The sequence below is a fragment of the Oncorhynchus masou genome, chromosome 7 (genome assembly GCF_036934945.1).
Source record: "Oncorhynchus masou masou isolate Uvic2021 chromosome 7, UVic_Omas_1.1, whole genome shotgun sequence".
Lineage (NCBI taxonomy): Eukaryota > Metazoa > Chordata > Actinopteri > Salmoniformes > Salmonidae > Oncorhynchus > Oncorhynchus masou.
The window spans coordinates 26,482,656-26,496,616 of record NC_088218.1 but is presented as its reverse complement, the minus strand read 5'-3'; the positions used below and the strand labels follow the sequence as shown (position 1 = coordinate 26,496,616).

Here is a 13,961-nt window from a genome sequence, read left to right as displayed (position 1 = left end):
ATGGGGGTTTAGTGATAAACACAAAGTGCCTCAGGATTGATTTGTTAACCTGTCTGACTGCCATCTATGTCTGTCAAGCATCAAAATCAAAACACCAAAATCCCGCAGACCCACACATTCACTTTATTGTTCAGTTTTTATGGGTTGAAGCTGACTTTTACTTTTACCTCCTACATTTGGTGCTCATGGTTCATTGTTCCAAAACCAACACCTTCCTCCTGCTCTCGTCTCCACTATGGCCCCCTGCCCCCCTATTTCATGCTGTGATCTCCAACCTCTGAGGCCAGGCATGAGGACAGATCCTGTCCTACCCAACCCCCCACCTTTCTCTCTTCCCCTCACTCTCCCTTGCCCTCTTTCTATGTAGGTGCCTCTCCTATTCTCCCTCAGTCTGAATCGTCAATGTTTTATCCTACCCGCCCCTCTCGATGTGATTTTTCACCTGTGAAAGCGGGAGCAGTATGGTGCCTGTGCAGTCTTCTGCTGTGTGTGTGTGAGCAGGTCAGAGACTGGAAGGCTTACACACCGAACGAGAGAGAGGGAGAGGAGGGGCGACCTGAATAGTGGGGGATAAAGAGCGAGTGGCAGAGAGGACGGAGACAGAGGGAGAAAGGGGTGTTTGTAAGGGTAGATGTCTGTGAGTGTGTGTGTGTGTGGGGGGGGCTGTCTTGTTTGCAGCTTGTCAGCAATTGCTTGAGACAAGCTTCCCCTCCACCATGTGTGAAAGCTACTTGGCGTGAATACCCGGACTGTACCAAGTGGCGGCGAGTCATGAGGGGGGAGCTGCAAGAAAAACAGACCCACGCAGAGACAATAGGCCCCTGAAGTGTTCCCCCTGAGTTGCTTTGATGTTGTCCTAGTGTCTAGATGCTAGAGGGGACCAGGGCTTGTGAGGAAGAAGAAGTCTTTGTGTGCACTTTTTTTCACCAGCCAGGACAAAAGAGTGGGGAGTAAGAAGCCCAAAGAGAAGACAAAAACACAAAAACAAATGAAAACCAAAGCGCTCCTCTAGATGTTTTGTGTCCGCGGTAGTGGGGAAGCAAGGGAAGGAGAGAGCGAGTGAGGAGGAGAGAGCTGCTGTAGCACAGGTTGATTGGGTGAGTAGTCTCTGTGTGTGTTTCTTCAGCTTTGGTTGTTTTCTATTTCCATGGGGTTAGTTGTATTTTGGGGTTAGTGGGGGTGGAGGCTGGAGTTGGAAAGCCACTGGGTGAATTGCATGGTGTTGCTGTACCTCCCATTAAAAGTGTAAATCTGGATTTTTATTTACACCACTGTTAATGTGGAGATTGTTTATATGAGGATAAATGCAATGCATTGAGCTGTGTGGTAAAGCCTGCTTAAAAGGCAGTGTGTGTGTGTGAGATTGTCAGTGTGGTTTGGAATGTGGGATTGATTAGTCTGTAAATGGGATAACCCCCCTATGATAGTCTGACCCTCTGTGTGTGAGACAGAGAGAGTAACGGCGGTGAGGGAGGGTGTTAGGTGGGAGGGAGAACCGTCTGAGATCTCCCCGGTCCCATGTGTGAGACAGAGGTGAGACAATGAGACCGCCCTCTCCGTGTCAGCTTTGTCACTTGTGGTTGTGGCTGAACATAGTGTTGGGGGAGTGTGTGGGGGGCAGGGTGGACCTATCTGCCCCTGAGGGGTTTTGGGGGTGGGGGGCTATGTCTGTCGAACCAAGTGAGCATGTGGGTAGCGGGCAGATTTCACACAACCAGCGGTTAGAGAAGAAAAAAAAGCCTGCTGTGATTTGTGGTTCTCCATTCTCTCCTTTCTGTCTCTCTTCCCTTTCCATGTTATGATGCTTGTCCACAGCTGCAGTGTATCTTGAGAATTAGAACTCTCCATCTTATATACAGAGTCTTTGTTAGGGCCTGGCAGTGAATGGCAGTTTGGGGAGTTAATCATTCTGAGATTGTCTGTCATATTCACTTGGTTAACACGCAACAGTGAACTGTGCACAACACGTGGGATTCAGCTGGTATTAAAACGGATACAAAAGCATTAGAATTGTATATACAATTTCTTTGTGGAGTAAATATTGTTTGTTTGTTTGTTTGTTGCTATATTCCTTGACTATTCAACTCTAATTAATTTCAAAGAATGGTTCACTGTGACTTTAGTTCACCCTAACTTTAGTTCACCCTAACTTTAGTTCACCAATGTGATTATATTATTTGATCATTTCCATGCTCTCCCAATTCAGCGGTATATTTAATCTGAGAGATATTTGCTGTCGGTCTTTGATATGATCGTTTTGTCTTCAGTCTGGTCCTAAGTTAAAAAAAGTCCTCTCTGTCACGTGGATATGATAGAATGAAGTGTGTTTGTTCCTTTATTTGGATCCCCCCTGTTAGCATTTGCAGAAGCAGCATCCTCTCTTCCTGGGGTCCACAATAAATACAAAACATGACAAGTAACAAAACTGATACACTGCTAGACAAGGAAATTCACACACATTTAAAATTCAACAATAATACAAACAATACAACAACAAAACATTTGACAAACAATACAACGACAAAATAATGTGTGCGTTAGAGTACATCTGTATGTCTGTGTGTTTGTATCCCCTCACAGTCCCGCCATTCCATGAGGTGTTTTTAATCTGTGTTTTTATGGTAATTTTGCTGTTTGCTTGAGTTATTGGAGATGGAAGGGAGTTCCATGTGATCATGGCTCTGTATAAAACTGTGCGTTGTTGTTAATTTGTTTTGGAATTGGGGACTGTGAAGAGACCCCTGGGGATTTGAATGGATGTCTTAGCCGAATGTTATTTAATTATGCAGACAATCTGTCATTTTCTTCACAGTAATATTTCTCATACAAACTAGGAGAAACAGTTCATCTCTGGTCAACCCTACACATCGATGCGGCTGCAGTGGAGTGGGTAGAGAACTTCAAGTTCCTCGGTGTCCATATCACTAAGGACTTAAAATGGTCCACACACGCGTGCATAGTCGTGAAGAAGGCACGACAGCACCTCTTCCCCCACAGGCAGTTGAAAAGGTTTGACATGGGCCTTCAAATGCTCGAAAAGCTGCACCATTGAGAACATCTGGACTGGCTGCATCACTGCTTAGTATGGCAACAGCACCACCCTGGATCGCATGCCGCAACAGAGGAAGGTGCGGACAGTAAATCACTGGGACCGAGCTCCCTGCCATCCAGGACCTCTATATCAGGTGGTGTGAAAGGTAGGCCCTGAAAATCATTAAAGACTCCAGTCACCCAAGCCATAGACTGTTCTCTCCGTTTCCGCATGGCAAGCGGTACCGGCGCAACAACTCTGACACCAACAGGCACCTGAACAGCTTCTATCTCCAAGCCATAAGACTGCAAAATAGCTAACAAAATGGCTATACAGACTATCTGAGTTGACCCCGTTATTTTATTTTTGTACTGTCTCTATGTACACTCACAGGATTCTACACACTCATACACACTGACACTCCAACACATACGCACGCACACACACACACACACACACACACACACACACACACACACACACACACACACACACACACACACACACACACACACACACACACACACACACACACACACACACACACACAGAGAGACACAGACACAGACACACACACACACACACACTTGATTTTCTCACAAGCACAACATGCACACACATTCATACTGACTCTACACACATGCACATACACTCACATACAATCATCATGTACACTACTGCTACTCTGTTTATCATATATCCTGATGCCTAGTCACCTTACCCTATAAATATCTACCTCTATCACTCCAGTATCCCTGCACATTGTAAATATGGTATTGTAACTGATCCTGTATATTGCTTACTTACTTCTCATGTTCTTCTTGTTTTATTTTTTATTTTTTCTACCTTATGTTATTTTTAGTATATTGATTACTACATTAGTGGGTTTAGAGCTAGCATGAAAGGCATTTACCTGTACTTTAAAACATAAAACTCGAGAGGGGAGGAGAGGAGACATTCACTCTGTTCTACATTAGTCCCGTCTTGGTCCTCAGACATCAGCTTCAAAGATGTGGTAGTTCAGGGATTTACATTCACACTGTGGAGTCAGTGTTACAAGAGGCAGAGTTCACTTCCAGTTGATTCAAGCAATGCATCAAAAAACGAGAAGAAATGATCTTCCTGAGTTAACTGCCGTTTAGACTGCACCTAACGCACCCAAATATAAGTAAATGAGCACTGAATGAATGAGCGTGGGCAATCATGAGTGTTTTATTTGTGTAAGCTTTACCTAATAATGCATCAAAGGGTACTTGTATAGTATATTTGTACTTCTGTGACACAGACACATTTTGTCTGTTCAAAACAAAATGCTTTTATAAGCATATTTCTCTGGACGTTTTTCAGACTCGGAAAAGCGAATAGGTTGTAAGCATTTTTGTTGTGCGAAAAGGCAGACTTGGCAACTTATGAATTGGCATATGACCTCGAGAATGCAACGTAAGTCTGTTTCTCTATGCAACAGGAAATAGCATTAAACTTAATTCTACTGCTGTATAATCGGTAAAACATCACATTGAGTAATTAGGTAAAAGAAGAAAAGGCATGATGATTAAATGAGTTCTAGGGTTTAAAACGAGTAAATTCTATCATTGAAAGGGATAGTTCACTGGGGAGCGTGCAACAGAATAAATGGGTTTATTCTTCACAGTTGTCAAATATTTAATGCATAAATTATGCCTACATTACAGCAACAGTTAATAATCCACTGCAAACATAAAAAAGCATTTAGTTAGATGACAGTTTAGTTAATGCCAGGATGTGAGAAGGGACGCTCGTAATAGTTTCATTATGTCCTCGGGTTCCGTAGCAAATTTTTGGTCAGCAGAAATAACTTTAGAAAGAGAATGTGGACTGTGGACTTGCCTTTGCGAGACACGGTGATTCTAGGAGGTTCATTTGGAGGTGTCCATCAGGCTGTGTATTCAGGGGGGGGACAGCACTCCAAAGACAGTTGAATTTGGAGACCAGAGTGAATCACATCAAAGTTATAATTGAGCATACTTACACACCCTCTTTGGCATAATCACCCCACCCTTTTGTGATTCCAGTTCATGTATTAAGCTTGGGCTGGCTATTGGAGAAGACGGTAGTAAGAAAGAGTCTGTGTAAGTCCTGCAGCACAGCCTGACCTCAGGGACCCATCCCCCATCAACAGGCCCTGTAATCAACATGGATTTCTGCCCAAAGTGGTGACAAATTTACCGGTGCTATAGCTAAGCAATTTCAAGGAAAAACGAGCAGAGGATCCAATAATTGAAGGATCAATGGTCGTGGTTCAGGAGAGAGAGGAGCTCTGCTGGCTGGGCAGACAGCACCCAGACATTTGGCCTCAGCTCCCTACTCTGACAGGACCGGACTGGGGGTGGGTGGGTGGGTGGGTGGGTGGGTGGGTGAGTGGGTGAGTGGGTGGGTGGGTGAGTGAGTGAGTGAGTGAGTGAGTGAGTGAGTATAGAAGTATCTGATCCCCTGCTGATTTTGTCCATTTGCCCACTGATAAAGAAATGATCAGTCTATAATTTTAATGGTAGGTTTAATTTGAACAGGGAGAGACAGAAAATCCAGAAAAACACGTCAAAAATGTTATAAATTTAAAATAATTTGCATTTTATTGAGGGAAATAAGTATTTGACCCCCTCTCAATCAGGACGATTTCTGGCTCCCAGGTGTCTTTTATACAGGTAACGAGCTGAGATTAGAAGCACACTCTTAAAGGGAGTGCTCCTAATCTCGGTTTGTTACCTGTATAAAAGACACCTGTCCACAGAAGCCATCAATCAATCAGATTCCAAACTGTCCACCATGGCCAAGACCAAAGAGCTCTCCAAGGATCTCAGGGACAAGATTGTAGACCTACACAAGGCTGGAATGGGCTACAAGACCATCGCCAAGCAGCTTGGTGAGAAGGTGTTGGTGCGATTATTCGCAAATGGAAGAAACACAAAAGAACTGTCAATCTCCCTCGGCCTGGGGCTCCATGCAAGATCTCACCTCATGGAGTTGCAATGATCATGAGAAAGGTGAGGAATCAGCCCAGAACTACATGGGAGGATCTTGTCAATGATCTCAAGGCAGCTGGGACCATAGTCACCAAGAAAACAATTGGTAACATATTACACCGTGAAGGATTGAAATCCTTCAACCCCCGCAAGATCCCCCTGCTCATGAAAGCACATATACATGCCCGTCTGAAGTTTGCCAATGAACATCTGAATGATTCAGAGGACAACTGGGTGAAAGTGTTGTGGTCAGTTAAGATGGAAATGGAGCTCTTTGGCATCAACTCAACTCTCGTGTTTGGAAGAGGAGGAATACTGCCTATGACCCCAAGAGCACCATCCCCACCGTCAAACATGGAGGTGGAAACATTATTCTTTGGGGTTTTTTCTGCTAAGGAGACAGGACAACTTCACTGCATCAAAGGGACGATGGACGGGCCATGTACCGTCAAATCTTGGCTGAGAACCTCCTTCCCTCAGCCAGGGCAATGAAAATGGGTCGTGGATGGGTATTCCAGCATGACAATGACCCAAAACACATGGCCAAGGCAACAAAGGAGTGGCTCAAGAAGAAGCACATTAAGGTCCTGGAGTGGCCTAGCCAGTCTCCAGACCTTAATCCCATAGAAAATCTGTGGAGGGAGCTGAAGGTTCGAGTTGCCAAACGTCAGCCTCAACCTTAATGACTTGGAGAAGATCTGCAAAGAGGAGTGGGACAAAATCCCTCCTGAGATGTGTGCAAACCTGGTGGCCAACTACAAGAAAAGTCTGACCTCTGTGAATGCCAACAATGGTTTTGCCACCAAGTACTAAGTCACGTTTTGCAGAGGGGTCAAATACTTATTTTGCTCATTAAAATGCAAATCAATTCATAACATTTTTGACATGTGTTTTTCTGGGTTTTTTTGTTATTCTGTCTCTCACTGTTCTTATAAACCTACCATTAAAATTATAGACTGATCATTTATTTGTCAGTGTGCAAATGTACAAAATCAGCAGGGTCACTGTATAGGTGGGAGATGAGTGTCTGGAGTTCACGCTGATGGTCAGATTGTTTCCCAGTCTCTCTCTGCTTGATGACTTCCCCATGTGTTCCAGCCAGTCAGTCTGAGATGGCTGCTGAGCTCATTTTTATATATATATATATTTTTTAAACCTTTTTTTAACTAGGCAAGTCAGTTAAGAATAAATTCTTATTTTCAATGACGGCCTAGGAACAGTGGGTTAACTGCCTGTTCAGGGGCAGAATGACAGATTTGCACCTTGTCAGCTCGGGGGTTTGAACTTGCAACTTTCTGGTTACTAGTCCAATGCTCTAACCACTAGGCTACCCTGCCGCCCCAAGCTCCACGGAGTGCAGAGTACAGGGGCTGTCCAGACAGCCCAAGTCCTCTCTACAAAGACCAGAAGTCTCTGAAATGTACCTAAGCCCCTGTCGCGGGGGAAAAACTTCCCTCAAGTACTGATACTGAGAAATGTCTAAGGAGGCTTGAGCCAGAATTAAACCAATTGTAAATGAAGGCTAAACCAAGCTGCATGTTGACTGAGAATGTTTATGCTGGATTTTAAGGACAGCTGAGGCTTTGTATCAATATCCAATGGCGATATCCACGAAATAATCAGCTTGCGCTACTGTGTCTTTTGAAAACATTTAGCACCTCCGTTTTTCTTTATAAGCTATCTGGGTCTGTGTTGAGGACTGTGTCTTACTCTATAGAGTCGCTACCTTCCTCAAGTGTCAAACCGACATTAAGTTGAGTAGGCCTATTTTCAGAGCTCTTCAGTGTGATATCACCGATGCTAGCTAAACAATAGCACACAACACTTGATTGAACTCCCCAGCTTCACTTCATCTCTATCAAGCACGTTACAGCACACAAAGCATGTGCATGTTCAAGAGGCCCTTCACACCTGGGTGGGCTCTACAAAAGTACTCAGAGCAGATGGGAGGATATGCAGAGGAACACACGTTAGCGATTGCATTAGCATTAGCGCATAGCATTAGCAGTACTGTTGTCTCAGTTAGGGATGTGGCGGTCACATAATTTCATCAGTCAGTAATTGTCAAGCAAATAACTGTTGCTCTCATGGTAGTTGACCGTTAATTAACATAAACACATTTAGCATATCCTGGCTTCTACAACTACAAGCCACTGATGCAGACCTTTGGAACATCTACATTTTCAAAAGTCTAATAAATCCATGTAATATACAGTGCCTTGCGAAAGTATTCGGCCCCCTTGAACTTTGCGACCTTTTGCCACATTTCAGGCTTCAAACATAAAGATATAAAACTGTAATTTTTTGTGAAGAATCAACAACAAGTGGGACACAATCATCAAGTGGAACGACATTTATTGGATATTTCAAACTTTTTTAACAAATCAAAAACTGAAAAATTGGGCGTGCAAAATTATTCAGCCCCCTTAAGTTAATACTTTGTAGCGCCACCTTTTGCTGCAATTACAGCTGTAAGTCGCTTGGGGTATGTCTCTATCAGTTTTGCACATCGAGAGACTGAATTTTTTTCCCATTCCTCCTTGCAAAACAGCTCGAGCTCAGTGAGGTTGGATGGAGAGCATTTGTGAACAGCAGTTTTCAGTTCTTTCCACAGATTCTCGATTGGATTCAGGTCTGGACTTTGACTTGGCCATTCTAACACCTGGATATGTTTATTTTTGAACCATTCCATTGTAGATTTTGCTTTATGTTTTGGATCATTGTCTTGTTGGAAGACAAATCTCTGTCCCAGTCTCAGGTCTTTTGCAGACTCCATCAGGTTTTCTTCCAGAATGGTCCTGTATTTGGCTCCATCCATCTTCCCATCAATTTTAACCATCTTCCCTGTCCCTGCTGAAGAAAAGCAGGCCCAAACCATGATGCTCCCACCACCATGTTTGACAGTGGGGATGGTGTGTTCAGGGTGATGAGCTGTGTTGCTTTTACGCCAAACATAACGTTTTGCATTGTTGCCAAAAAGTTCAATTTTGGTTTCATCTGACCAGAGCACCTTCTTCCACATGTTTGGTGTGTCTCCCAGGTGGCTTGTGGCAAACTTTAAACGGCACTTTTTATGGATATCTTTAAGAAATGGCTTTCTTCTTGCCACTCTTCCATAAAGGCCAGATTTGTGCAATATACGACTGATTGTTGTCCTATGGACAGAGTCTCCCACCTCAGCTGTAGATCTCTGCAGTTCACCCAGAGTGATCATGGGCCTCTTGGCTGCATCTCTGATCAGTGTTCTCCTTGTATGAGCTGAAAGTTTAGAGGGACGGCCAGGTCTTGGTAGATTTGCAGTGGTCTGATACTCCTTCCATTTCAATATTATCGCTTGCACAGTGCTCCTTGGGATGGTTAAAGCTTGGGAAATCTTTTTGTATCCAAATCCGGCTTTAAACTTCTTCACAACAGTATCTCGGACCTGCCTGGTGTGTTCCTTGTTCTTCATGATGCTCTCTGCGCTTTTAACGTACCTCTGAGACTATCACAGTGCAGGTGCATTTATACGGAGACTTGATTACACACAGGTGGATTGTATTTATCATCATTAGTCATTTAGGTCAACATTGGATCATTCAGAGATCCTCACTGAACTTCTGGAGAGAGTTTGCTGCACTGAAAGTAAAGGGGCTGAATAATTTTGCACGCCCAATTTTTCAGTTTTTGATTTGTTAAAAAAGATTGAAATATCCAATAAATGTCGTTCCACTTCATGATTGTGTCCCACTTGTTGTTGATTCTTCACAAAAAAATACAGTTTTATATCTTTATGTTTGAAGCCTGAAATGTGGCAAAAGGTCGCAAAGTTCAAGGGGGCCGAATACTTTCGCAAGGCACTGTAGCCTACACCTTCACAATAAATCCGTTATTTATTTTAGACAGGTCTAAAGAAACATGATATGAAGAAAATTTTGACTATTTCAGAAGAACAGAAGAGCATACTCTGAGTTGTCCTTATGTTAGGCCCTGATCTGTCTATGCCATGTGTTTGTGGGCTACAGTAGTTCATTAAGCAGACAAGATTTGCTTAAAATTGTGCACACCATTATCAAAAGTGACCGCAAATGCAATTATGCATGTAATGCTTTTATTAGAAAGGTTCATTTTTATGAGGAAAATGATCTTCCCCAAACTTGAAACTCAGGCACTGCGTATGTATGCCAGTCAGTGGTGGAAAAAGTACCCAAATGTCATACTTGAGTAAAATGAAAGATACCTTAATAGAAAAGGACTCGAATAAAAGTGAAAGTCACCCAGTAAAATACTACTTGAGTAAGTCTAAAAGTATTTGGTTTTGAGTATACTTAAGTTTCAAAAGTAAATGTAAATGCTAAAATATACTTAAGTATCAAAAGTAAAAGTACAAGTATAAATCATTTCAAAATCCTTATATATAAATCCTTAGCAGGTCAGACGGACACATTTTCTAGTTTTTTATTTATCCGTTACAAACTAAGCATGTGTTTAGTGAGTCCGCAATATCAGATGCAGTAGGGATGACCAGGGATGCTCTCTTGAGATGTTGCACAAAATGAGCTCATGGGCTCTCATGAAGTGTTTGATTCGATTTTCGAATACATTTGCATTGATGCCAGAGTGATTAGAGGGACAACAGAGTGCTGAGACCAGGCAGTTAGCAAGTTTGGTAGACTACTAATGACCATCAGCAGCATCAGAGCTTGGAGAAGCCTAATTACTGGCAACGGTCACATGGAATTTGACTGCCTTCATGACTCGTGGCGGGAATATGGTTATTACCTAGTCTCAGTTCTTGTTAGAGAGGCATTGATCTTGTGTTGCTTCTCCCTGTAGCTTGTTTATTATTGTCAATGGTCTCTCATGGTTCTGCTCAATGCCAAGATGCCCGCAGATGAGGGAAATCTAATTTGGGAGAGAGTTCTCTCCATGATGGAACACAGCTGTAGAAATCCTTGCTGAAGTCTCCTGCTTCGTACACATCAGGGTCGTGTTCATTGGGCACCAAACAGAAGAAACTAAAACAAAGAGGGACTACCTGGACTTGGTCCAGTAAGAAACAATAATTTGCATTTTCTGTTACGTGGCCTAATGAACTCACCCCAGATGGGCGATGATCAAGGAAAGTGACTTTGACCACCTCTGTGAGTATGTGCAGCACATTAGATCACAACTCTGGCTATGGATTGACCTGGGCTTTCCCATGTAACACTACAATATGATAGCATACTAGATCTCTGCAGCTAACTGCTAGCTGCTAACTGCTATTCATTCCTTTACACTTGTGTGTATAAGGTAGTTGTTGTGAAATTGTTAGGTTAGATTACTTGTTAGATATTACTGCATGGTTGGAACTAGAAGCATAAGCATTTCGCTACACTCTGCTAACCATGTGTGTGTGACAAATAACATTTGATATGATTTGAATTTGAGCCGTGACAAGGCAGGACAGTAATAGGGTCGTCGTCTCTTAGACACATTTGTGCACTTCTAGGAATGGTGCTGTTGTTCAGTGGCTGGAATGTTTCACGACTTTTCCAAGGCTGACCTGATATAGCTGGAACAAATGATGGCGCTACTCTGGCGGTTGGCCTGTAATGCTGATATATAGCACTCCATGATATCAGCACAGACCTGCACTTTAGCCTCAATTAATGGACTCAGCATGGGTGAGGAATCAGCATCCCCAGCGTATTAGAAAAACGTGCGTACACACACACACACACACACACACTCTCTCTCTCTCTCTCTCTCTCTCTCTCTCTCTCTCTCTCTCTCTCTCTCTCTCTCATGGACACACACATGCCTATACAAAGACTTATACAGTGAAAGGTGGTGCTGTTTCTTCCATTTCAGTGCCACTTCATTCCTAGAACCTCTCTGGTTCGCCACAGTCACATGGAAATAATACCTGCCCCTTTGCTTTGGGCTCATTACTACTCTATTTTCATAATTTACTGTGTCTGTATGTTGGATCTGGTTCCCATTTCCCCAGGATTTATGCTGCTCTATTACATTCCTCTCTCTTTAATGCACTTGCACAGAGCCACAGGAGAATTTGATACGCTTCGCATTTGGGAAATCTGAGACAGAGAGAGTGAGACAGAGAGAGACAGAGAATGAGAGATATTGAAAGAGAGAGGGGGGAAATAGGAAAAAAGAGGGTCTGAAAATAAAAATATATATTTTTTATTTTTATAATTTATTTCAACTTTATTTAACCAGGTAGGCCAGTTGAGAACAAGTTCTCATTTACAAAAATAATGACAGGTTCCTGGTTTAGTGCTTTTGTGGTGCCCTAGCCTCTTGTTTGGGCAGAGGTTAAACCAGATCATTGGCTGCTGGTCTTCGGTCCATGGTGGTGGCAGTAGTGGTGGTGTGGGATAGCAGGCATCAGGGAGGAGGGTGAGTCATCAGGGAGCCCAGCGCTCACAATATACAAGCACCAAAAAGGACTGGAGAAAGGGAGGGAGGGAAGGAGGGGGAGAGAAGGGAGGGGGCTGTGATGAATTCAAAGCAGTCTTGCTTGACTTGTGGTGTTTATTGGTCCATGGAAGCTTCTGGAAGTATGCTAATGACTCTTATCCTGTGTGTGTGTGTGTGTGTGTGAGTGTGAGAGAGAGAGAGAGAGAGAGAGATATATATATATATATATATATATATATATATATATGAAGCAATGAGCGACTTTCCCCAACATCTCACACTGTCTGTCTGTCTGTCACACACACACACACACACACACACGTGGAAAAGGGGCAGGAAGGTACTCTGAATATGGAAAAAGCAACATACTTACTGTGACATGTAGAAAGAGGGAGAGATGCGACGGGGTGGGGTGGGGGGGGTCCTAGACAGCATGTGCTTCTGTAGGTGCAACGCTACCTCAAAATAAATAAATTTGCCATAACGGTAAAAAGAGTATAACGTAGAGAGAGGATCGGGATAATCAAACTGCTGAGATCCTTTCCAATCTGATATGATAACCAATGTTAGAGCTGATTAATGGTCCCGTTCATGTACAGAGCCCACTTCATTGATTATTTTGCCAAGTGTGAACGACTGGGATCAAAACCCGGGTCTCCTACGTGCCTCAAAACTGTGAGCCTGCTGAGCTAAACACTATCAGAACCCTATAGCTGGGCCCTTTAAAACCCCTGACAATTGTCCATCTCTTCTCACAGATCTGCTAGGACACAGCTTAGTCACGGATAATAATGTAATAATCTTTCGATTCACTGGATCGCCACGCCTTCCTCAAGGACAAGGGCTTTTCATTCAGACATAGAGAAGTTATATACACTCCTAAACCACACATCATCTCCCATGGCAACAGGTGCATTTCTCAGTGTCACGGGTAGTGTGTGTGTCAACATCACAGGTAGAGTTCTTTTGTGCTGCTCAGGCACAGCAAAGGTCACCTCGTAGTCTCTGTGAGGAGACACTGGGGCCACACATTCTGCCTGTTACTTTGTACCTGTCGGATCAGTTAGCATTATTTTTTACACTTCTCTCACACATTGTAGCCCCTTCACCCTGCTCTCAGCACTTATCTCAACCTCAAATACCAATATAACCTTATACTGTACAGAGTGTACTACTATCAAGGCAGGACAATTAAAATCATACAGATCTTGAATGACCTACCTTTTTTTCCACACAGCCATTTTTCTCTGCTGCTGTGAATGATAAGCAATGTGGTATGTTTCATCCTATTCCTATCTCAAGGCTCCTATACACTCATGCAAACCATACAGGCATGCACAACTTTCCAATATGGATTTACTCTATAAGGGGGTGTATTGTGTGTCGTGACTATAGCTGTGCGGTTGCGTGGAGCAGGTTGGCATTTATTGTCTTGAATCTTGACCTGGAGGCAGAACATTTTTTGTTTTCATGAATCTTTACGATATAGCCAAGTTTGACTCTGCAGCTGGCCTATATAGCGGACA

The 13,961-nt window shown here is 43.2% G+C and overlaps 1 protein-coding gene across 1 annotated transcript in view; it reads left to right on the top strand.

The window, feature by feature from the left end:
* Window positions 1–757: 757 nt before the first annotated feature.
* Window positions 758–13,961, top strand: part of LOC135543591 (B-cell CLL/lymphoma 9 protein-like) — a 109,795-nt gene continuing 96,591 nt past the window's right edge. Inside the window, exon 1 of the mRNA XM_064970976.1 lies at window positions 758–1,097. The gene's annotated coding sequence lies outside the window, so the exon portion shown is untranslated. The remainder of the gene's footprint in view (window positions 1,098–13,961) is intronic.